Source organism: Pristiophorus japonicus, chromosome 20 (genome assembly GCF_044704955.1).
Source record: "Pristiophorus japonicus isolate sPriJap1 chromosome 20, sPriJap1.hap1, whole genome shotgun sequence".
In the NCBI taxonomy this organism is placed as follows: Eukaryota; Metazoa; Chordata; class Chondrichthyes; family Pristiophoridae; genus Pristiophorus; species Pristiophorus japonicus.
In genome coordinates this window covers 78,123,183-78,150,552 of record NC_091996.1, presented here as the reverse complement: position 1 = coordinate 78,150,552, position 27,370 = coordinate 78,123,183, and the positions used below count along the sequence as shown (strand labels likewise).

Here is a 27,370-nt window from a genome sequence, read left to right as displayed (position 1 = left end):
ACCCTGTCATGCTTTCCAAATGCGCTGCTATTTCATCCTTAATAATTGATTCCAACATTTTCCCCACCACTGATGTCAGGCTAACCGGTCTATAATTACCCGCTTTCTCTCGCCCTCCTTTTTTAAAAAGTGGTGTTAGATTAGCGACCCTCCAGTCCATAGGAACTGATCCAGAGTCGATAGACTGTTGGAAAATGATCACCAATGCGTCCACTATTTCGAGGGCCACTTCCTTAAGTACTCTGGGATGCAGACTATCAGGCCCCGGGGATTTATCGGCCTTCAATCCCATCAATTTCCCTAACATAATAAGGATATCCTTCAGTTCCTCGTTCTCACTAGACCCTCGGTCCCCGAGTATTTTCGGAAGGTTATTTGTGTCTTCCTTCATGAAGACAGAACCAAAGTATTTGTTAAATTGGTCTGCCATTTCTTTGTTCCCCATTATAAATTCACCTGAATCCGACTGCAAGGGAACTACATTTGTCTTCACTAATCTTTTTCTCTTTACATATCTATTGAAGCTTTTGCAGTCAGTTTTTATGTTCCCGACAAGCTTCTTCTCGTACTCTATTTTCCCCCACTTAATGAAACCCTTTGTCTTCCTCTGCTGAATTCTAAATTTCTCCCAGTCCTCAGGTTTGTTCCTTTTTCTGGCCAATTTATGTGCCTCTCCCTTGGATTTAACACTATCGTTAATTTCCCTTGTTAGCCACGGTTGAGCCACCTTCCCCGTTTTATTTTTACTCCAGACAGGGATGTACAATTGACCCATTATGCATTCGTAGTAGTTAAAGTAACATCCCCCTGTTGGTAGTGAGTCACGTTCTCTGCTGGGCGAGACGGCTGGTAGCATCAGTCTTTAAAATTCTCATCCATTTGTTCAAATCCCTCAAGCCTCATCCCTCCCTATCTCTGTAACCTCCTCCAGCCCACCAACCCTCTTAATAGTTTGTTTTCTTTGGAACAGAGGAGGCTGAGGGGAGACCTTAATGAGGTGTATAAAATTATGAGGGGCCTAGATAGAGTGGATAGGAAGGACCCATTTCCCTTCACAGAGGGGTCAGCGACCAGGAGAACTTTTTAGCCAGTCCCTAGCAAGCCCAACAAGAGAGGGGGAAGTTCTGGACTTAGTATTAGTGACTGAAGCTGGGCAGATGGAAGGGCTATCAGTGGGACAGCTTTTTTGGTGCTTTAATTCAGTTAGGTTTAGGATAATTGTGGAAAAGGACAAAGATAGACCAGGAATAAAAGTTCTCAATTAGTGAAAAGCCAATTTTACTAAACTGAGATGTGATTTAGCCAAAGTGGACTGGAAACAGCTACTTGAAATGGTGAGAGATTGGGAAATGTTGGTGTTCAGGGGGACCTTGGTGTCCTTGTACACGAATCACAAAATTAATATTCAGGCACAGCAAGTAATTAAGAAAGCAAATGGTATGTTGGTCTTTATTACAAGAGGATTTGAGTATAAGAGTAAAGATGTCTTACTGCAATTATATAGGGCCCTGGTGAGACTGCAGCTGAGTATTGTGCACAGTTTTGGCTGCTTACCGAAGGAAGGATATACTTGCCATTGAGGATGCCAAGGAAGGTTCACCAGACTGATGGAGGATTGTCCAATGAGGAGAGATTGAGTAGACTAGTCCTATATTCTTTAGCGTTTCGAAGAATGAGAGGTGATCTCATTGAAACATTGAAAAATTCTTACAGGGCTTGACAGTGTAGATGCAGGGAGGATGTTTCCTCTGGCTGGAGAGTCTAGAACCAGGGGTCCCAGTCTCAGAATAAGGATTTGGCCATTTAGGACTGAGATGAGGGGAAACATCTTCACTCAGAGGGTGGTAAATCTTTGGAATTCTCTACCCCAGAGGGCTGTGGAAGCTCTGTCTTTGAGAATATTCAAAACAGAGATCGATAGATTTTTGGATATAAAGGGAACCAAGGGATATGGGAATAGTGCAGGAAAGTGGAGTTGAGGTAGAAGATCAGCCGTGATCTCATTGAATGGCGGAGCAGGCTCGAGGGGCCGAATGGCATACTCCTGCTCCTAATTCTTATGTTCTTATGTTGAAGCTAAATCAGTCTCAGAGCAGTGGGAGGTTTTCAAGGAGGAGATAATGAGGGTTCAGAGGAAGTATGTTACCTTAAAGAAAAAGGGTGGGACTAATAAATCTAGAGCCCTCTGGATGTCAACATAAGAAATAGGAGCAGGAGTCGGCCATAAGGTCCCTCGAGCCTGCTCCACCATTCAATAAGATCATGGCTGATCATCGACCTCAACTCCATTTTCCCGCCTGATCTCCATATCCCTTGATTCACAGAGAGACCAAAAATCTATCTATCTCAGCCTTGAATAGACTGAGCATCCACAGCCCTCTGGGGAAGAGAATTCCAAAGGTTCACAACCCTCTGAGTGAGCCAACCCCTTATCCTGAGACAGTGCCCCCTAGTTCTAGACATTCTCGCCAGGGGAATCAACCTCTCAGCATCTAACCTGTCAGTCCCCTTTAGAACCTTGTATGTTTCAATGAGATCACCTCTCATTATTCTAAACTCCAGAGAGTACAGGCCCATTCTACACCATCTCTCATCATAAGACAGCCCACTCATCCCAGGAATCAATCTTGTGAACCTTTGTTCACCGTCTCCGAGGCAAGTGTTTCCTTCCTTAGATAAGGAGACCAAAACTGTGCCCAGTACTCCAGGTGTGGTCTCACCAAGGCCCTGTACAATTGTAGCAAGACTTCCTTACTCTTATACTCCAACCCCTTGCAATAAAGGACAACATACCATTTGCCTTCCTTATTGCTTGCGTACCTGCACGCTCACTTCCTGTGTTTCTTGCACGAGGGCAGCCAAATCTCTCAACACCAACATTAAAAAGTTTCTCACCATTTAAAAGATATTCTGTTTTTCTATTGTTCCTACCAAAGTGAATAACCTCACATTTCCCTACATTATACTCCATCTGCCACCTTACTGCCCACTCACATTGTTTATCGATATATCTTGCAGACTCTTGTGTTCTCACAGCTTACTGTCCCACCTAGTTTTGTATCATCAGCAAAGTTGGATACATTACACTTGGTCAATTCATCTTGGTTATTAATCATAAAATCATCAAAATTTATAGCATGGAAGGAGGCCATTTCAGCCCACTGTGTCCGTGCCGGCCGACAAAGAGCTATCCAGCCTAATCCCACTCTCCAGCTCTTGGTCCGTAGCCCAGTAGGTGACGACACTTTAAGTGCACATCCAAGTATTTTTTTAATGTGGTGTGTGTTTCTGCCTCTACCATCCTTCAGGCAGTGAGTTCCAGACCACCGCCATCCTGTGGGTAAAGAAATGTCCCTTTGTATCTCCTCTAAACCAATTACTTTAAATGTATGCCCCCTGGTTGTTGGCCCTTTGGTCGTTGACGCCTCTGCCAAAGCAAACAGGCCCTTCCTATTCACTCTATCCAGGCCCCTCATAATTTTATACACTTCAAGCAGGTCTCCCCTCAGCCTCCTCTGTTCCAAAGAAAACAGACCCAGCATCTCCAATCTTTCCTCATAGCCAAAATTCTCCAGTCCAGGCAACATTCTTGTAAATCTCCTCTGTACCCTTTCCAGTACAATCACATCTTTCCTGTAATGTGGTGACCAGAACTGCACACAGTATTCAAGCTGCGGCCTAACCAGTTCAAGCATAACCTCTTAGCTCTTGTATTCCATGCCTCGACTAATAAAGGCAAGTATTCCGTATGCCTTCTAAACCACCTTATCTACCTGGCCTGCCACCTTCCGGGATCTGTGGACCTGCACTCGAAGGTCCCTCTGTTCCTCTACAATTCTCAGTGTCATACCATTTAATGTGTATTCCCTTGCCTTGTTAGACCTCCCCAAATGCATTACCTCACACTTATCCAGATTAAATTCCATTTGCCACTGTTCTGCCTCCCTGACCAGTACATTGATATCTTCCTGCAGTCTGCAGCTTTCTTCTTAATTCTAAACCACACAGCCTATTTTAGTGTCACCTGCAAACTTCTTAATCATACCCCCAACATTCAAGTCCAAGTCATTGATATATACCAAAAAAAAACAAGGGACCCAGCACTGAGCCCTGCGGAACCCCACTGGATACAGCCTTCCAGTCACAAAAACACCCATCAACCATTACCCTTTGCTTCCTGCCTCTGAGCCAATTTTGGATCCAACTTGCCACTTTGCCCTGGATCCCATGGGCTTTTACTTTCGTGACCGGTCTGCCATGTGGGACCTTATCAAAAGCTTTGCTAAAATCCATATACACTACATCATACGCACTACCCTCATCGACCCTCCTTGTTACCTCCTCTCAAAATTCAATCAAGTTAGTCAGACACAACCTTCCCTTAACAAATCCATGCTGACTGTCCTTGATTAATCTATATCTTTCCAAATGAAGATTTATCCTATCCCTCAGGATTTTTCCCAATAAATTTCCCACCACTGAGGTTCCGGAGTGATGTCAGGAAGCACTTCCTCACACAAATGGCGAGAATCTGTTTCTCTTGGCTCGAGAGTCTAGAACTAAGGGTTATAGTCTCAGGATACGGGGTCGGCCAGTTAGGACTGAGCTGATGAGAAATTTCTGCACTCAGAGGGTCATCAATCTTTAGAATTCTCTACCCCAGAGGACTGTGGATGCTGAGACATTGAGTATATTCAGGGCTGAGATAGAATGCTGTTTGTACACTAAAGGAATCATGGAATACGGGGATAGTGCGGGAAAGTGGAGCTGAAGTACAAGATCATCCTGGATCTTATTGAATGGTGCAGCAGTCTCGAGGGGCCGTATGGCCTACTCCTGCTCCTATTTCTAATGTTCTTAAAAGTGTTGTGGAAATCCAGAACTCTGTTCACCATAAAACTGAGGCTGGGGGCCAATTGAAAATTCCAAAACAGTGATTGATAAATTCTTCTTAGGCAAGAGTATTAAGGGCGATGGAACCAAGGCAGGTATATGGAGTTAAGATACAGATCAGCCACAATCTAATTGAATGGCGGAACTATGACTCAGTCACACTGGGTGCAAGAGATTCCGTAACCCCTCACCAACAGTTCTTGACTTCAGGAACAAAATACTCTCGGCACAGGGTTTTGGCTCAACCTTAAACTTGTACGTTTATTGAACTTGCGTTATTCCCCAGTACACAACCTCCCTGAGATTTAACCGGAATAACACAGAACCCACAATACAAAACCCCGACACGAGGTTACCTGAAACCTAACATGAAATATCACACTTTAAAACCCTTCCGCGATCAGACTGAGATTACAAAACTACTCGGACGATTTCCCCTACAGTCTGACTGAAACTTATAATCACCCACACAGCTGGTTGTTCCGGTGTCGATTGTAGGCCGGGACCTTTAATTTGATTTTATTTATTTTACAGTTTAATTTGTTTTAATTGCCGGTTTTAGTGTCCCCCTCCCCTTTTATAGGGGGCACTTGTAAATTATATGATTTTAATGCCCAAAAAAAATCACAAAAGGAAAAAAACACAAAAAAAAACCAAAAAAAGAGGGCAGGTATAAGTGTCTGGAGTGTCCCCCAGATCGGGGGGCACTTGATTTAATGTTTATTTTGTCTCCCCTAAAAGAGTTGTAGGCCGGGACCAGGTGACCACCCTGCATCCTCCTTCACTGCACTGCCCTCGCTCCGAAGTGGTCCTCTTTTTATGGGGCTTCACAATCACAGCATCAAACATATTTCCTGCTGTTCCCCTGGCGACTCTTCCGATGGTTAATTACCTCTGGATCATCAGTGTATTCCACCCCCTGGCCCAGACAGGGACATGATCAGCTCTCCTGCTGTGTCGTACAATGCAAACCTTCCTTGGGAACTGGCTCCACAGTTGAGGAATGTGTGAATGTCCCTCTTCCTTCTTGACGGGGACCAGGGACCATTGAAGGTGTGCATGGCCGGCGTCTGGTGCTATTGCCTGTGTTGATTCGATCGATGGCAGGTATCCTGTATCATTGTCTCTGATGATGTCCTTCCAGTCTCTCAATGAGTCATCATTTCGCTGCAATGTTTGAATGAAGCCCTTACTGTATAGCCCACCCTCTGGGTGTTTGTACTGAGGTTTGTTTTTTATAACCAGTCCCACCGTCCGTGGGTTTTATATTTTATTCTACAGCCCATTTTACAGTTGGGGTGGGGATGGTGGGGGACAGATCCTACATGCCTTTACCCACTGAGCCATTGGGAGGAGTGTCCAGTGACCCTGCTGGAAAATGCATGTGTGAGGCCTCAGGTGAGGATGTAAATTCCTGGATTCTTTTACCTCAATCTGGTTCAGTAAAATTACTGAGTCGAATACCTCTTGTGCTTTGAACAAAGCAGTCTTTATTACCGGCCAGTAAGACCTATCAGACAGAAGATATACTCTCTGGATAGAGCGTACACACTCCCTACGGATAGGTGAAGTTACATCGTAAAGCGTTAACAGTTATACAGTTTTGAAATCAGATAACAAAATACAAATGGATTGACAGTCTAACTCAGCCACTCATTAGTCAATCTATATGAGATGTTCTTCTTGAAAGCTCAAGTATTGCCTCTAAATGTTTCAATCTAATGGTGTGACTATTAGATGTCATTGGCAGGAGTAGTGACTTGAAACCTTGAGACAGACTGTGAGCTATGCTGATGTTGCACTATTTGCAATCTGACATTCTCCCAGCTATTCTTCCATGGCTTACACATTTTCATATATCCCGTTTACTTTACTGTCCTTAATTCCATATATTCCGTTCAGATATCCACATTGACACTGAAATATCCTGTCGACACTCACTGTCGAGGTTCACACATGGAGTTTGGGCACATAGGTCACATAGTGGCGAGAAACTGGTGAGTGTAGTACTGAACCCAGCCGAGTCAGCACTTCAGGGGAGGAGAAGGAGGGGAACCAGTGAGTGTAGAACTGAACCCAGCCAGAGTCAGCACCTTCAGGGGAGGAGAGGAACCAGTGAGTGTAGAACTGAACCCAGCCAGAGTCAGCACCTTCAGGGGAGGAGAGGGAGGGGAACCAGTGAGTGGAGAACTGAACCCAGCCAGAGTCAGTACCTTCAGGGGAGGGGAACCAGTGAGTGTAGAACTGAACCCAGCCAGAGTCAGCACCTTCAGGGGAAGAGAGGGAGGGGAACCAGTGAGTGGAGAACTGAACCCAGCATAGGATATTAAGGGAATCAAGGGATATGGGGATAATGCAGGAAAGTGGAGTTGAGGTAGAAAATCAGCCATGATCTTATTGAATGGCGGATCAGGCTCGAGGGGCTGAATGACCTACTCCTGCTCCTAGTTCTTATGTATGTTCTTGTGTTCATTCACGACTGGATGTGGCAGGACTGCAGAGCTTTGATCTGATACATTGATTATGGGATTGCTTAGCTCTGTTTATACCATGCTGCTTCCACTGCTTAGTATGCATGTAGTCCTGTGTTGCAGCTTCCCCAGGCTGGTACCTCATTTCTCGGTACACCTGGTGCTGCTCTTGGCATGCTCTTCTGCACTCCTAATTGAGCCAGGTTTGATGGTAATGTTAGAGTGAGGGATATGCCGGGCCATGAGGTTACAGATTGTGGTGGATACAATTCTGCTGCTGCTGATGGCCCACAGCACCTTATGGATGCCCAGTTTTGAGCTGCTAGATCTGTTCTGAATCTTTCCCGTTTAGCACGGTGACAGTGTCACACAACACATTTGAGAGTGTCTTCGGTGTAACTTTGTCTCCACAATGACTGTGTGCGGTGGTCACTGCTACCAATGCTGTCATAGACAGATGTATCTCCATGTGGGACAGACTCGATATACCAGATGGTCTTTACCTGTCCGTCATTGTTGGTATCTGAGACAGGTAGATTGGTGAGGACGAGGTCAAGTAGGTTTTTTCCTCGTGTTGGTTCTCTCACCATCTGCTGCAGGCCCAGTCTGGCAGATATGTCCTTCAGGACTCGGCCAGCTCAGTCAGTAGTGGTACTACCGAGCCACTCTTGGTGATGGTCATTGAAGTTCCCCACCCAGAGTACATTCTGTGCCCTTGCTACCCTCAGTGCTTCTTCCAAGCTTAAACCAGTGAGAGTAATAGAGTAGATTAGATTATAATGTGAGATGTTTATACCTGTAATTGTGAAACTATAAGAATTAACAGCAGGCAGGTAGTTTAGGAATAATGAGAAAATTACTAAAGAAAAGTAACTGCTGGGAACCAGGGAAAGTGACCTTGTAAATCACAGATTAGAGAAGTTCCAGCTGTCTTTTCCTCACTTCCTGCCCAAACCCAGCAGAGAAGACAAAGAAGAGTCCGGTGCCAGAGGTGGATCAGTGCAGGGTATAAAAGTGAGGGGAGACTGATGTAAGGGGGCAGTCGGGACTGGAGACACCGGAGATCAAGCTCGGGGCGCCCGAGGTTCCATCCAGCGGGCTGACCTGGTGTCAGTTACTGTGGACACATGGGACTTGCATGTTTACTCTGATTGGTGGATCAGTATAAGGTACGGCAGTCGACTGAGAAACTGCTCATCTTATATTTCTTATTAAGGTATTAAAGTTGCTGACACTGGACTCTTGAACCTGCTAATTAATAAGACAAAGCATTAGCTAGAATCTTACACCCCAAAATCTCTCTACCCCTCCACTCCCTGTAAAATTTTACCATTTAATGTACATTTCTCCCTTTTTCTTCCTCCCAAAATGTATCGCATCAGATTTCTCTGCACTAGATTTCATCTGACATCTACCTGTTTCATTTACAAACCTGTGCATTCAGACTGAACTCACTTACAGTCCTCTTCACAGTTCCCCACACTCCCCATTTTTGGCGTTCCCTGGAGATTTTGATCGTTGCCCCATATACCCAAGCCCAGATCATTTCTCTATATTGAGCAGAGCAATGATCCCAACACTGACCCTGGGGACACCACTGTTTACATCCCTCCAGTCTGAAGAACATCCATTAACCGCTACTCTCTGTTTTCTGTCCTTTACCCAACTTCCTCTCCACGCTGCCCCTCTCCCTTTAACACTGTGAGCCTTAATTTGATCAACAAGCCTCCTGTTCGGCACCTTATCAAACACCTTTTGACAATCCATCTCCACAACATCCCCTGCATTTCCTTTCTCACTGCACTGTGTTACTTCCTGAAATAATCCCTGCTGTCTGTCCTGAATGAATCCATTTCACTACCAAACGTTGCAATGTTTGCTCCACCCCACAGGGTTCCATCTGTTTAAAGCCACAACACAAAGGTCGAGTTTCCTCCTGGAGTTTCGAGAAATCAGCTTCAACAATGAGGCAGAGTTTCAGCCAATGAGGGAGATCTGGGTGCAGCCCCGCCCACTGGCTGCCACAAGCCCTGCCCCCTCACACTTTGATTGGTTGGAGGACCAACCTCCTGCTCGGTCCTCCAGCCCCACCCACACTCCTCCTATTGGTCCGGAGCTGTTGTCAATCAGCCGGGCCGGATTAATGCTCAGTCTGAGGGTCCAGAGCTACATTTAGAAAATAAACATTAATTGAACCCGTCAGTTACAACATTCAATTAATTGAAATTATTAGAAATCGCCGGATAAAATATCTTCTGGAGTTTACTAAATGGGGGGCGAGTCTCCACTGAGGGTTTGTTACAGTTTTAGTCTCCAAATCCAATCCAAACGGCCTGATTTTGGTCAGCTTCTATATTGTACATACTGCAGGTCTGATCACCGATTTTTAAAATAATTTATTAATATTATTTATTGTCCCTCTGGCCCCAATCTCGATGTGATGACAAAATAAAATTCAGTTCCCCCAATTTGGACTTTCAATTATTAGAAAAAAATTCTGAGGGACAGGATAAATCTTCATTCAGAAAGACCCGGATTGATCAGGGACAGTCAGCACGGATTGGTTAATGGAAGGTCGTGTCTGACTAACCTGATTGAATTTTTTGAGGAGGTCGCATGGAGGGTCGATGACGGTGTTGTGTTTGATTTCGTGTCTGTGGATTTTAGCAAAGCTTTTGATAAGATCCCACATGGCAGACTGGTCATGAAAGTAACAGCCCACGGGATCCAGGGCAAAGTGACAACTTGGATCCAAAATTGGCTGAGGTAGGAAGCAAAGGTTAATGGTCAATGGGTGTTTGTGACTGGAAGGCTGTTTCCAGTGGGGTTCCACAGGGCTCAGTACTAGATCCCTTGCTTTTTCTGGTATACATCAATGATTTAGACTTGAATGTAGGGGGTATGACTACGAAGTTTGCAGATGATACGAAAATTGGCCGTGTGGTTAATAATGTAGAAGAAAGCTGTAGACTGCAGGAAGGTATCAATGGACCTATCAGGTGACAGAACAGGGGCAAATGGAAATCAATCCACAGAAGTGTGAGGTAATGCATCTGGTGAGGGACAACAAGGAAAGGGAATACACAATAGATGGTAGGACACTGAGAAGTGTAGAGGAACAGAGGGATCTTGGAGTGTACGTCCACAAATCCCTGAAGGTAGCAGGACAGGTAGATAAAGTGGTTAAGAACACATACGGATACTAGACTTTATTAACCAAGGCATAAAATACAAGAGCAGGGAGGTTATGCTTGAACTGTATAAAACACTAGTTAGGCCACAGCTAGAATACTGCGTGCAATTCTGGTCACCACATCACAGGAAAGAGAGGGTACAGAAGAGATTTACGAGGATGGACTGGAGAATTTTAGCTGTGTGGAAAGATTGGCCAGGCTGCCGTTGTTTTCTTTGGAACAGAGGAGGCTGAGAGGAGACCATATTGAGGTTTATAAAATTATGAGGGGCCTAGATAGAGTGGATAGGAGAGACCTATTCCCCTTAGCAGAGGGTCAATAACTAGGGTCTTTGATTTAAAGTAATTGGTAGGAACATAGAAATCCACAGCGCAGAAGGAGGCCATTTTGGCCCATCGTATCCGCGCCGACCGACAAAGAGCCACACGGCCCTCGGTCAGCAGCCCTGAAGGTTACATATAAACCAATGAACAATGGCGGAAAGGTAAAGAGCACCCGGGCCAACCAGTCCACCCGACACAACTGCGACATCCCTTGCACCGAAACATTCTACACTCCACCCCAACCGGAGCCATGTGATCTCCTGGGAGAGGCAAAAACCAGATTAAAAACCCAGGCCAATTGGGGAAAAGAAAATCTGGGAAAATTCCTCTCTGACCCATCCGGGCGATCGAAACTAGTCCAGATCACCCTGGCTGTATTCGATTCCCTGCAGTACTTACCATCGTATTTTGCACCAGCCAACATGAGGTTATCCAGTCTAATCCCAATTACCAGCTCTAGGTCTGCAACCCTGCAGATTACAGCACTTCAAGTGCCCATCCAAGCACCTTTTAAATGTGGTGAAGGTTTCTGCATCCACCACCCTTCCAGGCAGTGAGTTCCAGGGCCCCACAACCCTCTGCGTGAAGCCTCCCCTTAAATCCCCTCTGAGCCTTCTACCAACCTCGTAATTGACCCCTCCACCAAGGGAAATAGGCCCTTGCTATCTACTGTATCCAGGCCCCTCAAAATGTTGTCACCTCAATGACATCTCCTCTGTTCCAATGAGAACAAACCCAGCCTATCCAATCTATCCTCACAGTTTGCAGTAAGTCTCCTCTGCACTCTCTCTACTGCAATGACATCCTTCCTATAATACAGCAACCAGAACTCCAGCTGTGGCCTAACCTGAGTATTATACAATTTAAACATAACCTCCCTGCTCTTGTATTCTGTGCTTCGGCCAATAAAGACAAGCATTCCGTATGCCTTCTGAACCACCTTATCCACCTGGCCTGCTACTTTCAGGGATCTGTGGACAAGCACTCCAAGGTCCCTTTGATCCTCTAGCGCTTAATATGTATACCTTTTCCTTATTAGCCCTCCCAAAGTGCATTACCTCACACTTCTCCGAATGTAATTACATTTGCCACTGCTCTGCCCACCTGACCAGTGGATTGATATTCTCTGACAGTCCATGACTTTCCTCTTCATTATCAACCATACAGCAAATTTTAATATCATCTGCAAACGTCGTAATCATACTCCCTGTATTCAAATCTAGATCATTGATGTATACCACAAAAAGCAAGGGACCCAGTCCTGAGCCCTGAGGAACCCCACTAGAAACATCCTTCCAGTCATAAAAACATCCATCAACCATTACCCCTTGCTTCCTACCTCTAAGCCAATTTTGGATCCAACTTGCCACTTTGCTCTGGATCCCACGGGCTTTAAACTTCGTGACCAGTTTACCATGTGGGACCTTATCAAAAGCTTTGCTAAAATCCATATACACTACATTATATGCCCTACCCTCATCAACCCCGCTGGTTACCTCCTCCAAAAATTCAATCAGGTTAGTCAATCACGATCTTCCCTCAACACATCCGTGTTGACTGTCCCTAATTAATTCTTGCCTTTCCAAATGTAGATTTATCCTGTCTTACAGGATTTTTTCCAATAATTTTCCACCACTGAGGTTAGGCTGACAGGCCTGTAATTACTCGGCCTAGCCCTTTCTCCCTTCTTAAACAAAGGTACCACATTAGCAGTCCTCCAGTCCTCCGGCACCATGCCCAAATCCAAATAGGATTGGAAAATGATGGTCCAAGGATCTGCTATTTCCTCTTTTACTTTGCTCAACAGCCTGGGATGCATTTGATCTAGACCTGGGGACTTATCTACTTTCAAAGCTGCTAAACCCCTTAATACCGCCTCTCTCACTGTTTATTTCATCCAGAATTTCACACTCCTTGATAGCAGTATCTGCATTGCCCCTTTCCTTTGTGAAAACAGACGCAAAGTATTCATTAAGAACCTTCCCAACATCTTCCACCTCCACACAAAGATTACTCCCATGGTCCCTAATAGGCCCTACCCTTTCTTTAGTTATCCTCTTGACCTTAATATATTTATAGAACATATTTGGGTTTTCCTTAATTTTACTAGCCAAGAATTTTTCATGCTCTCTTAATATTCCTAATATCCTTTTTAATTTTACCTCAACTTTCTATATTCCTCCAAGGATTCTACAGTATTTAGCTGTCAGTATATGACATAAGCTTCCCTTTTTTCCTTTTATCCTCCCCTGTAAATCCCTAGACATCCAGGGAACTCGAGAATTGTTTTTCTTATCCTTTTTCTTTAAGGACACATGTTTGGCCTGAGCCTTCCGCATCTGCTCCTTGAATGCCCCCCACTGTTCCGACACTGATTTACCCACAAGTAGATGTTTCCAGACCACTGTGGCCAAATCACTTCTCAACTTAGCAAAGTTAGCTATTCCCCAATTTGGGACTTTTATTCCAGGCCTATCCTTGTCCTTATCCATAACCAACTTGAATCTGACTGAATTATGGTCACTGGCACCCAAGTACTCTCCCACTAATACCCCTTCAACCTGCCCAGCTTCATTCCCCAAAACTAAATCCAAAACCACCCCCTCTTGTCTGGGGCTTGTTACATGCTGACTAAAACAATTCTCTTGAATGCATTTGAAGAATTCCGCACCTCTATACCCATCACACTATTTGTCCCAATCAGTATGAGGATAGTTAAAATCCCCTATTACTACCCTGTGGTTTTTGGACTTCACAGCAATTTGCCGACATATTTGCTCCTCTATCTCCCCCCCACTGTTTGGGGGTCTATAATACATGCCCAGCAATGTGATTGCCTCTTTTTTATTTTTCAATTCGACCCATATGGCCTCATTTGATGATCCCTCTAAAATATCATCCCTCCTCACCGCTGTAATAGTTTCTTTAATCAATACCGCGACACCCTTGTTACCCTCCTCTCTGTCTTGTCTAAAAATCCTGTAACCAGGAATATTGATCTGCCAAACCTGCCCCTCTTTCAGCCATGTCTCTGTAATGGCTATAATGTCATACTCCCAAGTATCTACCTGTACTCTGAGCTCATCCCCCTTATTCACTATACTCCTTGTATTAAAGTATATACCATTTAGCACAGAAAGACCTCCTTGATTACTACTTACTAACCCCTGTTTCCTCTGTTTTACAGATTCGCTTTCTAAATTCTTGCTATCCAATTTCTGCTTTACTTCCTTTCCTATTGAATGTGTTCTCAGGTTCCCATCCCCCTGTCAAGCTAGTTTAAACTCTCCCCAACAGCACCAGCAAAGCTCCCCGCGAGGATATTGGTCCTGGTGCTGTTGAGGTGCAACCCGTCCGGTTTGTACAGGTCCCATCTCCCCCAGGAATGGTCCCAATGTCTCAGGAATTTAAAGCCCTCCCACCTACACCAACTCTCCAGCCACCCGTTCATCCTCTCTATCCTTCTATTCTTGTACTCATTAGCACATGGCACCGGGAATAATCTGGAGATTACTACCTTTGAAGTCCTACCCTTTAATTTTCCTCCTATCTCCCGAAATTCTGCCTGTAGGACCTCATCCCTCTTTCTACCTATGTCATTGGTCCCGATATGGACCACGACCTCTAGCTACAGAATGCCCTGCGTCCGCTCTGTGACGTCCTTGACCCTGGCACCAGGGAGGCACCATACCATTCTGGAGTCACGTCTGCGGCCACAGAAACACCTCTCAGTTCCCCTAACTATAGAATCCCCTATCACTAGAGCTCTTTTATTCTTTGTCCATCCCCCCTGTGCAGCTGAGCCGCCCATGGTGCCTTGGAATTAGCTCTGGCTGCACTCCCCAGAGGCACCATCACCGATGCTCAGAAGTGAATATCGGTTTGAAAGCGAGATGGACTCACGGGAGGACTCGTGCACTACCTGCCTCGCGTTCTTACTCTGTCTGGTGGTCACCCACTTCCCCTCTGCCTGCACGCTTTTAAGCTGCGGGGTGACCACCTCCTGAAAGGTGCTATCCATGTAGCTCTCAGCCTCGCAGATGCACCGTATTGACTCCAGCCGCCGCTCAAGCTCCGAAATGTGGAGCTCGAGTCGTTAAATCTGGAGACACCTCCTGCACAGTCACTGACACCAATCCCCTCCTGTCTGATATAAACCCACCCCACAGTCACTGACACCAATCTCCTCCTGTCTGATATAAACCCACCCCACAGTCACTGACACCAATCTCCTCCTGTCTGATATAAACCCACCCCACAGTCACTGACACCAATCTCCTCCTGTCTGATATAAACCCACCCCACAGTCACTGACACCAATCCCCTCCTGTCTGATATAAACCCACCCCAGTCACTGACACCAATCCCCTCCTGTCTGATATAAACCTACCCCACAGTCACTGACACCAATCCCCTCCTGTCTGATGTAAACCCACCCCAGTCACTGACACCAATCTCCTCCTGTCTGATATAAACCCACCCCACAGTCACTGACACCAATCTCCTCCTGTCTGATATAAACCCACCCCACAGTCACTGACACCAATCTCCTCCTGTCTGATATAAACCCACCCCACAGTCACTGACACCAATCCCCTCCTATCTGCAATAAACCCACCCCACAGTCACTGACACCAATCTCCTCCTGTCTGATATAAACTAACCATCATCATCATAGGCAGTCCCTCGGAGTCGAGGATGACTTGCTTCCACATTAAAAATGGGGTCTCAGATGTCTGTTAAGTCCAATGCGGGAGCTACAGTCACTGTCGCAGGTTGGACAGACGCTGGTTGAAAGTACGTTGGTTGAAGTGCCGGTTTGTTGAAGTGCTTGGGTTGTCGTGCGCTCCTTCCGCCGGATGCGCTTGGTCTCTGCTTGGTCCAGGTGAAGAGACTCGAAGTGTTCGACGCCCTCACGGATTATTCTCTTCCACTTTGAGCGATCTTGCGCCAGGGATTCCCAGGTGTCGGTGGGGATGTTGAACTTCTTCAAGGTGGCCTTGAGGGTGTCCTTGAAGCGTTTCCTCTGCCCCCTGGAGCTCGCTCACCGCGTTGAGGCTGTCGAGTAGAGCTCTTGCTTTGGGAATCTCGTATGGGGCATATGGACAATGTGGCCTGCCCATCGTAGCTGATCGAGCGTGGTCAATACTTCAATACTGAGGATGGTGGCCTGCGCGAGAACAGACGTTGGTGCGCCTATCCTGCCAATGGATTTGCAGGATCTTCCGGAGGCAGCATTGATGGTACTTCTCCAGTGCTTTGATGTGCCTACTGTACATAGTCCATGTCTGAGAAGCACGTATGAGGGCAGGCAGATATCTCTACTGCTCCAGACCATGAGCTTTGTGCTGGTTTTAAGGTTCTGATCTTCAAACACTCTATTCCTTCGGCGACCAAAGGCTGCGCTGGGAACTGAAGGCAGTGTTGTATTACATCATTGATATCTGCCCTTGTTTACAGTCGGCTCCCGAGGTATGAAAAATGGTCCACATTGTCCAAGGCCTCATCATGGATTTTGATAATCGGGAGAGGGTTGGGTACAGTGCTGTGTGGTGGGGGCAGGTTGATAGAGTACCTTTGATTAACGGGTGTTTAGTGTAATGCCTATGCTCTCAGATGCTACGGTGAACGTGTTGATGATGGTTTGGAGTTCATCCTCCGAATGAGCGCAGACGCAAGTGTCATCTGCATATTGTAATTCGAGGACAGAGGATGGCACGACCTTGGATCTGTTCTGAAGGCGATGGAGGTTGAACAGTTTCCCGTTTGTTCGATAGATTATCTCCACTCCAGCGGGAAGCTTACTGATGGTGAGATGTAGCATTGCAGCAAGGAAGATCGAGAAGAGCGTTGGTGCAATGACACAGCCTTGCTTCTCCCCGGTCCGTACATGAACTGGGTCTGTGGTGGATCCATTGGTCAGGATCACGGCTTGTATGTTATCATGAAGCAAACGGAGAATGCTGTCAAATTGTGATGAATTTGAAGAGTACACTCCATAATCCCTCATGGTGGGGTGTCAAAGGCCTTGGTCAGGTCAAAGAAGGTTGAACCAACCCCACAGTCACTGACACCAATCTCCTCCCATGTGATATAAACCAACCCTTGTCACTGACACCAAGTGCACTGGGAAAATATGTTGAAGGGTAAGACTGTAGAAACGCAGTGGCAACCATTTAAGGAGATATTTCATAACTTCTCAGCAAAGATTTATTCAAGTGAGAAATAAAGATGTTAAGAGAAGGATGAACCATCCCTGGCTAACTAAGGAAGTAAAGGATGGTATAAAATTGGAAAAAAAAGGCATACAATGTTGCAAAGGACAGTGGAAGGCCAGAGGATTGGGAAATTTTCAGAAACCAGCAAAGGACGACTAAAAAAAATGATAAAGACAGGGAAGATAGCAGATGAGAGCAAACTAGCAAGAAATATAAAATCAGACAGTAAGAGTTTCTACAGGTATACAAAAAGGAAACGAGTAGCTAAAGTAAACGTTGGTCCCTTAGAAGATGAGACTGGAGAATTAATAATGGGAAACACGGAAATGGCAGAGATTTGAACAAATATTTTGTATCGGTCTTCACGGTAGAGGACACTAAAAACATCCCAACAGTTGATAATCAAGGAGCTATTGCAGAGGGGGACACTTAAAACAGTCACTATCACTAGAGATAAAGTACTAATCAAACTAATGGGACTAAAGGTGGACAAGTCCCCTGGACCTGATGACATGCATCCTCGGGTCTTAAAAGAAGTGGCTGCAGAGATAGTGGATGCATTGGTTGTAATCTACCAAAATTCCCTGAATTCAGAGAAGTCCCAGCGGACTGGAAAACTGCAAATGTAACACTCCTATTTAAGAAAGGAGGGAGACAGAGAGCAGGAAACTATAGACCAGTTAGCCTCCCATCTGTCATTGGGAAAATACTGGAGTCCATCATTAATGAAGTCGTAGCAGGACATTTAGAAAATCATATTGCAGTCAAGCAGAGTCAGCATGGTTTTATGAAAGGGAAAGCATGTTTGACAAATTTGCTGGAGTTTGAGGATGTAACGAGCAGAATGGATAAAGGAGAACCAGTTGATGTCGTATATTTGGATTTCCAGAAAGTATTCGATAAGTTGCCACACAAAAGATTACTGCACAAGCTAAGAGCTCACGGGGATCGGGGTAATATATTAACATGGATAGAGGATTAGCTAACTAACAGAAAACAGAGCGTCCGGATAAATGGGTCATTTTCAGGTTGGCAAACTGTAACTAGTGGAGTGCCACAGGGATCAGTGCTGGGGCCTCAACTATTTACAATTTTTATTAATGACTTGGATGAAGGGACCGAGTGTAAAGCAGCCAAATTTGCTGATGATACAATGATAGGTGGGAAAGCAATCTGTGAGGATGATGCGAAGAATCTGTCAAGAGATTTGGATAGGCTCAGCGAGTGGGCAGAAATCTGGCAGATGGACTATATTGTGGCAAAATGTCAAGTTATCTCCTTTTGGTAGGAAAAATAAAAAAGCAATTTCTTATTTAAATGGGGACGATTACAAAATACAGAGGATGTGGGGGTTCTTGAACATGAAACACAAAAAGTTAGCGTGCATGTACAGCAAGTAATCAGGAAGGCAAATGGAATGCTGGCCCTTATTGCAAGGGGGATGGAGTATAAAAGTAGGGAAGCCCTGCTACAACTGTACGGGGCGTTGGTAAGACCACACCTGGAGTACTGCACACAGTTTGGGTCTGGACTTGTCTCCATTCCCGTGCTGAGGGGATTGCTACACCAGACGGGAGGGGCAACATTTGGGGTCACTGACTCCCCACCAATTCCCATTCCCCTTCTTTCTGGTGGATAATGGAGAGACCACTGTGTGTAATGTGCAAGTCAGTAAGAATTATCAGCAAGCTCTTTCTAATTGGAGATTTTATTCAGACACTATTGTAGATTTTGTACCAAAGATCAATTTAGGATTAAAGTAAAAGTTCTTAATTTTATTGCAAACTGAATTTCTGTTGAGAGTCGCTGAATTAAGGGAAAAGATAAGACACAGCATTTCTTAAATGGACACTGCAGCCCCGAGAACACGATCAGCAATATATCCAGAATATTAAAGTCCAGCCCAGTTATAGGATTATTAACATCAACAGAAACAAACCCCAACTGTCAGCACCTTCAGGGGAGGAGAACCAGTGAGTGTAGAACTGAACACAGCCAGAGTCAGTACCTTCAGGGGAGGGGAACCAGTGAGTGTAGAACTGAACCCAGCCAGAGTCAGCACCTTCAGGGGAGGGGAACCAGTGAGTGTAGAACTGAACCCAGCCAGAGCCAGCACAACATGGTTCAGTCGGGATGTGATTAACAGCAGATTCCAACCCCTGCAGTTACTTGTGAACTCGCTGGTGTGTCAGCAGGTGGGATGACCGAGTGGGATGACCGAGTGAATCGCTTCCCACACTCCGAGCAGGTGAACGGCCTCTCCCCAGTGTGATGAATTTCCAGCGCAGACGTTGATCTGAATACCTTGCCACAGTCACCACATTCCCACGGTTTCTCCATGGTGCAGGTAACCTTGTGACTCTCCAGGTTGGACGATCAGTTGAAGCCTCGCCCACGCACACAACATGTTTACAGTTTCTCCCCGCTGTGAATGGTGCGATGTTTTTTCAGGCTGTGTGACTGGCTAAAGCTCTTTCCACAGGTAGTGCACAGGAACACTTGTAAATTCCTGGATTCTTTTACCTCAATCTGGTTCAGTAAAATTACTGAGTCGAATACCTCTTCTGCTTTGAACAAAGCAGTCTTTATTACCGGCCAGTAAGACCTATCAGACAGAAGATATACTCTCTGGATAGAGCATACACACTCCCTACGGATAGGTGAAGTTACATCGTAAAGCGTTAACAGTTATACAGTTTTGAAATCAGATAACAAAATACAAATGGATTGACAGTCTAACTCAGCCACTCATTAGTCAATCTATATGAGATGTTTTTCTTGAAAGCTCAAGCATTGCCTCTAAATGTTCCAATCTAGTGGTGTGACTATTAGCTGAGACCTTGCAATTCTGCAGATTTATTTCATGTTACAATTAGATATTATTGGCAGGATTAGTGACTTGAAACCTTGAGAAAGACTGTTAGCTATGCTGATGTTGCACTATTTGCAATCTGACATTCTCCCAGCTATTATTCCATGGCTTATACATTTTCATATATCCCGTTTACTTTACTGTCCTTAATTCCATATATTCCGTTCAGATATCCACATCCCTCCTTTTATCATTCTATGATAACATTTAGGATCATTCTATGAGTATTGCATTGTTGAGTAGTTCTCTAGTTTGTTGGATCATAACCCGGGAACCCTTGACCACAAGAGGGTCTGCTAACCTTGTCATTACTTTACAGCAGAGGTTAAGGCAACCAACAATCAAACAGCAGGTAATTATTACTACGATGAGAACAATTGCCCCATGTATTAGATAGGATCTCCAAGATCCACCCAGAAACCAATCAAACCTGCTAAGTTCCTTTGCTGGTGTGGATAACTTCTTCACCTCCCTCCTTATGTGATCGGCAAGGTGGGTTATGTTTTCTGAACTATCAGGAATGTAAGTGCAACATTCAGATCCTATCAGGGCACACGTTCCCCCTTTCTCAGCTAACAGGTAATCGAGGGCCATTCGGTTTTGTAATGCTACGGTCCTTATCGCTACCATTTCAGCTGTGATGCCCTCCAGAGCCTCAGCAGTGCGGTTAGCTACCTGTTCCAATATCGTTTCTTTGAATCCATCTAACAGTCTCAGTTAGGGTCAGGGGAACGGTGCGCAAAGGAATTCCCCCTTTGGAATGTATAGGGCTATGTGAACACACCCAGCATCTAGTGAAGTGTCCTTTTTCCGCATAAACGTAAGACATATACAAAAAGGTGTTTACATGGAGCTCTCGCCTTTGTCTTCCTTCCCGTGCGCCAAAACTGTCATATATCAACACTATTATGCAGACAGTGGCATACAGACACAGTCTCATCTTATAAATAGTCCAATTATTTAGCTGATAAAAAGAGTTCTGTTTTCCCGTTTCCCTTCTTCAGGTCTCCGTCAGTGTATTTGGCTGTCTTACGGGTAAAAGTTCAAACTGATCCTCCTTCAACTGCCTTGTTCAGCTATGGGGAAGAGGAGATCTGGAACAGAAACAGGAATTAGACTAACCAGCAAAATTTGTTTAAATGGTGATGAGCTTGCAGTGGTGCAGGTGAACCCAGGCACTTTTCCCCTCAATCTTGGCTGCAGTGGGGGTAGTGAGTGACACCTGAAAAGGCCCCTCCCATTGTGGCTCTAATCCCTTCCGAATCCATACTTCCCTGGTGCCACGAGGGACAATTCGGGTAAAACTGGGAGGTCGAGGTGAGCATCTTGAACCTGGTTGTGAACTAGTCGCAGAGCCTGAGTCAGAGAAAGAACATAGGTGGTCATCAGTCTAGCTGAGATCTCATATCTAGGAACAATTTCCCTCATTAACACCTTAACAACAGTTTGAGTCTTATTGTCCAGGTTAGGGTAGGCTTCAATCCATCTGCTAAACACATCTACTATTACTCACACATATTTGTAACACTGAACTTTTTGCAACTCAATGTAGTCCAACTGAAATGTCTCAAAGGGTCCTTCGGGTAGGGGCGTTTTACCCCAATCACAGGGGACTCCCTTCCCTGGATTATGTTGCTGGCCAACCAGGCAACGACTACTGATGTTCTGGGTGAGCGCCTGGAGTCTAGGGTGCCCCCAAGTAGCCAAAAGTGTGTCACTCGTGGTCCTTGCTCCACAATGAGTAGCAAAATGCATACATTCAATAACCCACAGAGCCAACTTGTCAGACATGCAAGTCTGTTCCGCGGGAGTGGTCCAGAGTTTAGAAACATTGTCATAAGTACATGCATAATATTTCCACAACAGTTTATCTTTTTCAGGAGCATCCTCCTGTGCTTTTATAACATCTTGGATGGTTGGCATTGGTTTTTCCGAGGCTAACTTATCCTTCGCAGGATTTTTAGTCTGACTCATAATTTTGGGCACTACCATCTGTTGGTCACGAGAGGCCTGTTTGGCCTCTTGGTCAGGACAACGATTCCCTATATCAACCAGAAAACTTCCGGTAGTATGGGCGGTACATTTGACAATGGCAATGCGTTTGGGGAACATGAGGGCTTGCAACAAATCAGATACTAACTGTTTATGAGATATCTCATTCCCCTGTGAGGTTAGGAATCCCCTATTTTTCCATAATTGTCCGAAATCATGCGCCACCCCAAAGGCATACCTAGAGTCGGTATAGATATTGACTTTGAGATCTTTGGCCAAGATACAGGCTTGGGTGAGGGCGAATAGTTCAGCTTGTTGAGCAGAATAGGCGGTTTCAAAGCGGCAGATTCCAAGACCTGATTCTCCTGGTTTACTATGGCGTATCCTGAGATTCGTGTATCTTCTGGATTAATAGAAGTACTTCCGTCAACATACATAAACAATCATGACTGGTTCTTCCTCATCTTGGGTTGGCTCAGTAAGAATACAGTCTGGATCTTCCATTCGTACATCAACTAAATCTTCCCTGACTGATGTGGCCTCTTAAATTAAAGATAAGCAATCATGACTGGGTTCTTCCTCATCTTGGGGTGGCTCAGTAAGAATACAGGCCGGATTAATTGCAGTACAGTGCCGAAAGGTCAGTTTAGGATTACCTGTGATTTCAGTGGGTTCTGTCGGATAGAGGGCCAGTCCACATTGCCCTGCACTGGGATCTCAATCGGATCAATGGGAGTATAACCCACTTGGGAGGGGTTCTCTGCCCACACATGAGGATCCACATAGTCAGGTATGCCGGAGCCAGTATGATGCTGTTGAGTCCTTAAGACCTTCTCGGGGTCCCCATGAAATTGGACTGTTCGGCCATGTTTTACGATTTGCACATCCCGGCTGGTAGGGTCAGCCTCATCTATGGCCTTGCGTACCATAACTCCCAAATCTTTAGCATGGTGAGGGGCTAATACTTCACGAGCAATATGCGGTGCCATTGTTAGGGGCTGTTTCCACAGATTCTTATCCACTTCCACAAAATCTGCCTCTCTTTCCAGTCCAGTCACTCTAGCCCTTAATAGAATTCCCTTCACTTCCCCTTCGTGATCCTGATAAAAGTTCTGCAGGTCCTGATTCTTTCCACTGGGATCGTATGCTAGGGTCACATGATAGGGTGCCTGCGGCAGGTCCAGAGACCACCACTGAGGGGTTCTAGTGGTATAATACTGCCGCTTAAGGGTTTCCTGTTTTACAATAATCCCATTATCTCCACACTCCAAATGCAACTGGAATTTGCAAAGGAGGTCTCTAGCCATCAAGTTACAGTCCAGATTGGTTGTGATAACAACTCGATGTTCCACCGATTCTTCCTGGTAACCCATTTTAACCGGTTCTGACACTGGGAATGTCGAGATTTGTCCCAGGAATCCTGAAAGTTCCTGTGTTTCAGTAGAGGCAGGGAGTTTAAGCTTTGATTGTACAGAAGACATGAAGGCTCCCGTATCTATCAAAAAGGGTTGCCACTCATTCAGAATGGGTTCGTCGTCCGGGGAGGATCCCTGCATAATCAAGCTGTGTAGTCAATTGGGGGACAATTGACCAAAGGGGTTGTTTCTAGGAGAAGTTAGTGTAAGATCCTCCTCTCCCCCCTTGCCCCCCTCCTCTTCCTCTTCCTTTTCCATGCTGACGGTAGGGGCAATTTTTATTCCAATGTCCTTCCTGCCCACAATTAAAACAGTCAATTCCTCTTACCCAGTCCCGGCCTCTTCCCATACCATGCCGGGGACAATAGGGAGGTTTATTAGCAGGGCTCGGGCCGTTTGGTTGTTTAGTATAACCGTATCCTTGCTTATCCATCCAATCCTGTATGCAACACTACAGTTCTATTGATCCTTCCTCCCGAGATGGCTCTTCCTTTCTCGTCACGTATTCAGTCTTGACCTGGGTTGGGGGCGCACCTCCCCCCTCCCCTTTCTTTTCCTGCCAATAATATCTAACTGCCCTTTCCATCTGTCCGGATAGCGTGAGCAATCAAATAGTTGTTTGAAGATCACAGACATCTATAGAGAGGTGGTCTGCAGCTTGTTGTGCATCAGGGTTTGGCATTGGTCTGTCAGGGAATTGGTGTCGGGACTTTGGGATCTTGGAAATCATTTCTAGGCCGGAGGATGTTTCAGAGCTGTCTGACTGCTTGACAGTTCTGCGTCTCGATCAGCGGGGGTGTTTGCTATGTCTTTCACAACTTGGACTGGTAGATTGACTGGAAGATTTACGGGACTGTTTGTGATGTCGAGATAGTTCTGCCCTTTCGAGTGTGAGATCTGGTCCTTTCGGCCATATTGCTTGTAAACTGGGAATCCGAATCGCTATCAGAGGATGAGGAGTCAGTTCGGGTTTGGTGGTATGAGGTTATTTTTAACTCCTCTTTTTACCGGAGTGTTCGGTGGAGGGTGTTGGGAAGAGGACTGGAGCAAGAGGCCAGGGGGTGCGGGAGGCGCCGTTGGGCGCTGAGTCAGTGGCCACTCATCAATTTCATCATCAGCCTCGGTTAACACAACGCCAGCCATTTTAACTTGTAGTTGATCAATACCTTTCTCAGAGGTCCCAGAGGATCTCTTAGTAAGTTTCTCGTGCGCACATTCTTTCTTTAAGACGTCTACAGTTTTAACATGTGTTCCCTCTGTCAATGAAAGTCCTAATTTAACAGCATTTGTTTGCCAACTTGACAGAAGTGATGCATCTTTTAATTAATTTTTTTTTTAACAATCCCTGTGCTTTTTTTTTTACTACCTCTACGCTTCTAGTGCCACCTAGAGGCCACTGGTCATCCCCTAATAATTTATTCAGAGCTCCTGATAATTTTCTAAAGTCTTCAGCTCTTTCAGGGAATTCCTCACATAACTTTTGTAGCGGACTATCCGCATCTGTGGTTTTATCCAACTAATTACCCATTTTCACGCTGCTCCTCGTATTACCGTGTCGTTACGCGTTCGTGTCGTCGTGCAATTTAAACAAACTTAAAAATAGACACAGACTTTACAGAAATTAACACTGACTTTAACTAACTCCAAATAAACAAACTTTACTAATGCTAACACTTACCCGCGTCGCCGCGCGGTTCACGTCGCCGCGCGATAATTAAAACTCCCACGTCGCCGCGCAATCCGCGTTGCCTCGCAGTTCATGTCGCCACGCAATCCGCGTCGACCCGTGGCTCGCGTCGCCGCGTGAGTTAAGATACTTAAAACTTTAAAAGATAAACAAGGACTTCTAACACTTACCCGCATCGCCGCGCGGTTCGCGTCGTCGCGCGATTTCAATACAAGATAGACAGACTTCTAACACTTACCCGCGTCGCCGCGCGATTTAAATACTTAAAACTCTAAACACTTAAGACTTACAAAGACTTACTGACTTTCGCGATTCGCGTTGCTGCGCCTCTGCGTCACTGCGCGTTTACGTCACTGCGCGTCTACGTCACTGCGCGTTTACGTCACTGCGCATTCACTTCACTGCGCATTCGCTCCCCTGCGCGTTCGCTTCGGCCCTTCTCCTCTCGGCCGCACGCTCGCGCCGCTGCGCGTCTCGCGTTGTTTGTGCGTCTGCGCCGCTGCGCGTTCGCGTCGGCCCTACCTTCCGAGTTGCGGGGGTTTTTTTTTTAAAATTCAATCAGAGCCTAGACGGGCCAAGTGATATACAAGGTCGACGTCGTACCTGAGTTGAACACCTATCCTCTATTTAAATCCCCATTTTATTCCCTGTGAGCCTAATTTTCTAATTTTGATTTCTTATGAGCCTCAATTAATTTCTTTCAGTTTCCAAATTTCCCTATCCTTTCACATTACTGCGCAGTTTAAATCCAATCAGTCAATGAAAGCCCTAATTTAATGGAGTTTTTCTGCCAACTGGACAGGAGTGATTTATTTTTTTTTACTGCAGTGGAATTTTTTTCATAATTTAAAATCTCAGAACATTTTTTTCTTTCAGCACCTATTTAGTACATTACTTTTTTTCCATGACTAGAGAGAAGTCTGGCACGTAGGCTGTGGACTGCTTTTCGTTATCTCAATTGTTCCAGCCTCAAGATCGTGTTATTTAATATAATTTTTTTTTTTGAATCCTTTTGAATCCATCTCAGTTGTTTTGCTGTGCCTTCTCTGAATGTTTTCTTTCAACAAGTTTTTCTCTTTTTTTTAACCACCGGGACCATGTAATTTTTTTCTTTTTTTTTAACAAACCTATCCTTTGGGCATTTCCTGGCTCCGTAACTTATCATTCGAATATACGTAATTCAATAAGGTTCACACTCTTAAACTTCCCACATACAGGACAACACTACGAAGGGTTAAAACAAACTTTCATTCTGTTTGAGATAAAACAAACCACAACTACCCGGCTTTTTTTTTTCAGTAAAAATCACAGAAGCATTTCTCATTTAAACAGACATTCACTAGAGTCTCTTTTCTTTCCTATTAATTTTTTGGATCCATGATTGATCATCTATCCCTATCTAGCTCTAACTATAACCTATCTTTCCAAGTCGCCGCTTGGTTTGCGTCATCGCGCAATTTCCCTATCTCTATCCCTATTCTAAGTTTGAAAGGTATTCACCAGATTGTCCTGGATCTCGTTCAGACACTACCTGAGAACCAGCGAGTGGCTAAACTTTCCTCAGACTTTTGAAACCGGGGGAAACTGGAGCAGTATTGAAATCATACTCACTCCAGTGGCCACTTTCCCCTCGTCTCGTCCAAGGCTAGTCTGGCTCTTAATTCGCAAGTTTTCGGCAGTCGTCCGTTGAGATCCCATTTCTGACACCAAATGTAAATTCCTGGATTCTTTTCTCTCAATCTGGTTCAGTAAAATTACTGAGTCGAATACCTCTTGTGCTTTGAACAAAGCAGTCTTTATTACCGGCCAGTAAGACCTATCAGACAGAAGATATACTCTCTGGATAGAGCGTACACTCTCCCTACGGATAGGTGAAGTTACATCGTAAAGCGTTAACAGTTGTACAGTTTTGAAATCAGATAACAAAATACAAATGGATTGACAGTCTAACTCAGCCACTCTTTAGTCAATCTATATGAGATGTTCTTCTTGAAAGCTCAAGAATTGCCTCTAAATGTTTCAATCTAATGGTGTGACTATTTACTGAGACCTTGCAATTCTGCAGATGTATTTCATGTTACAATTATATATTATTGGCAGGATTAGTGACTTGAAACCTTGAGACAGACTGTTAGCTATGCTGATGTTGCACTATTTGCAATCTGACATTCTCCCAGCTATTCTTCCATGGCTTATACATTTTCATATATCCCGTTTACTTTACTGTCCTTAATTCCATATATTCCGTTCAGATATCCACACACTCACTCGGGTGTGTGTCTCATTGCCTTTCCAAGCACCATGA

The 27,370-nt window shown here is 45.1% G+C and overlaps 2 long non-coding RNA genes across 3 annotated transcripts in view; one reads left to right on the top strand and one right to left on the bottom strand.

Annotated features, from left to right (window-relative positions):
- The window catches only part of LOC139232630 (uncharacterized), a 152,768-nt gene extending 144,771 nt beyond the window's left edge, over positions 1-7,997 (bottom strand). The window contains exon 1 of the long non-coding RNA XR_011588062.1: positions 7,776-7,997. This is a non-coding gene — a long non-coding RNA (uncharacterized lncRNA). The remainder of the gene's footprint in view (positions 1-7,775) is intronic.
- Positions 1-27,370, top strand: part of LOC139232625 (uncharacterized) — a 973,018-nt gene that overhangs the window by 10,694 nt on the left and 934,954 nt on the right. The window contains exon 3 of one of the 2 annotated variants that reach the window (XR_011588056.1): positions 20,291-20,365. The exons of the other annotated variant lie outside the window; for it this stretch is intronic. This is a non-coding gene — a long non-coding RNA (uncharacterized lncRNA). Of the gene's footprint in view, positions 1-20,290; positions 20,366-27,370 lie in introns of those variants that run through there. 2 annotated transcript variants of the gene reach the window in all.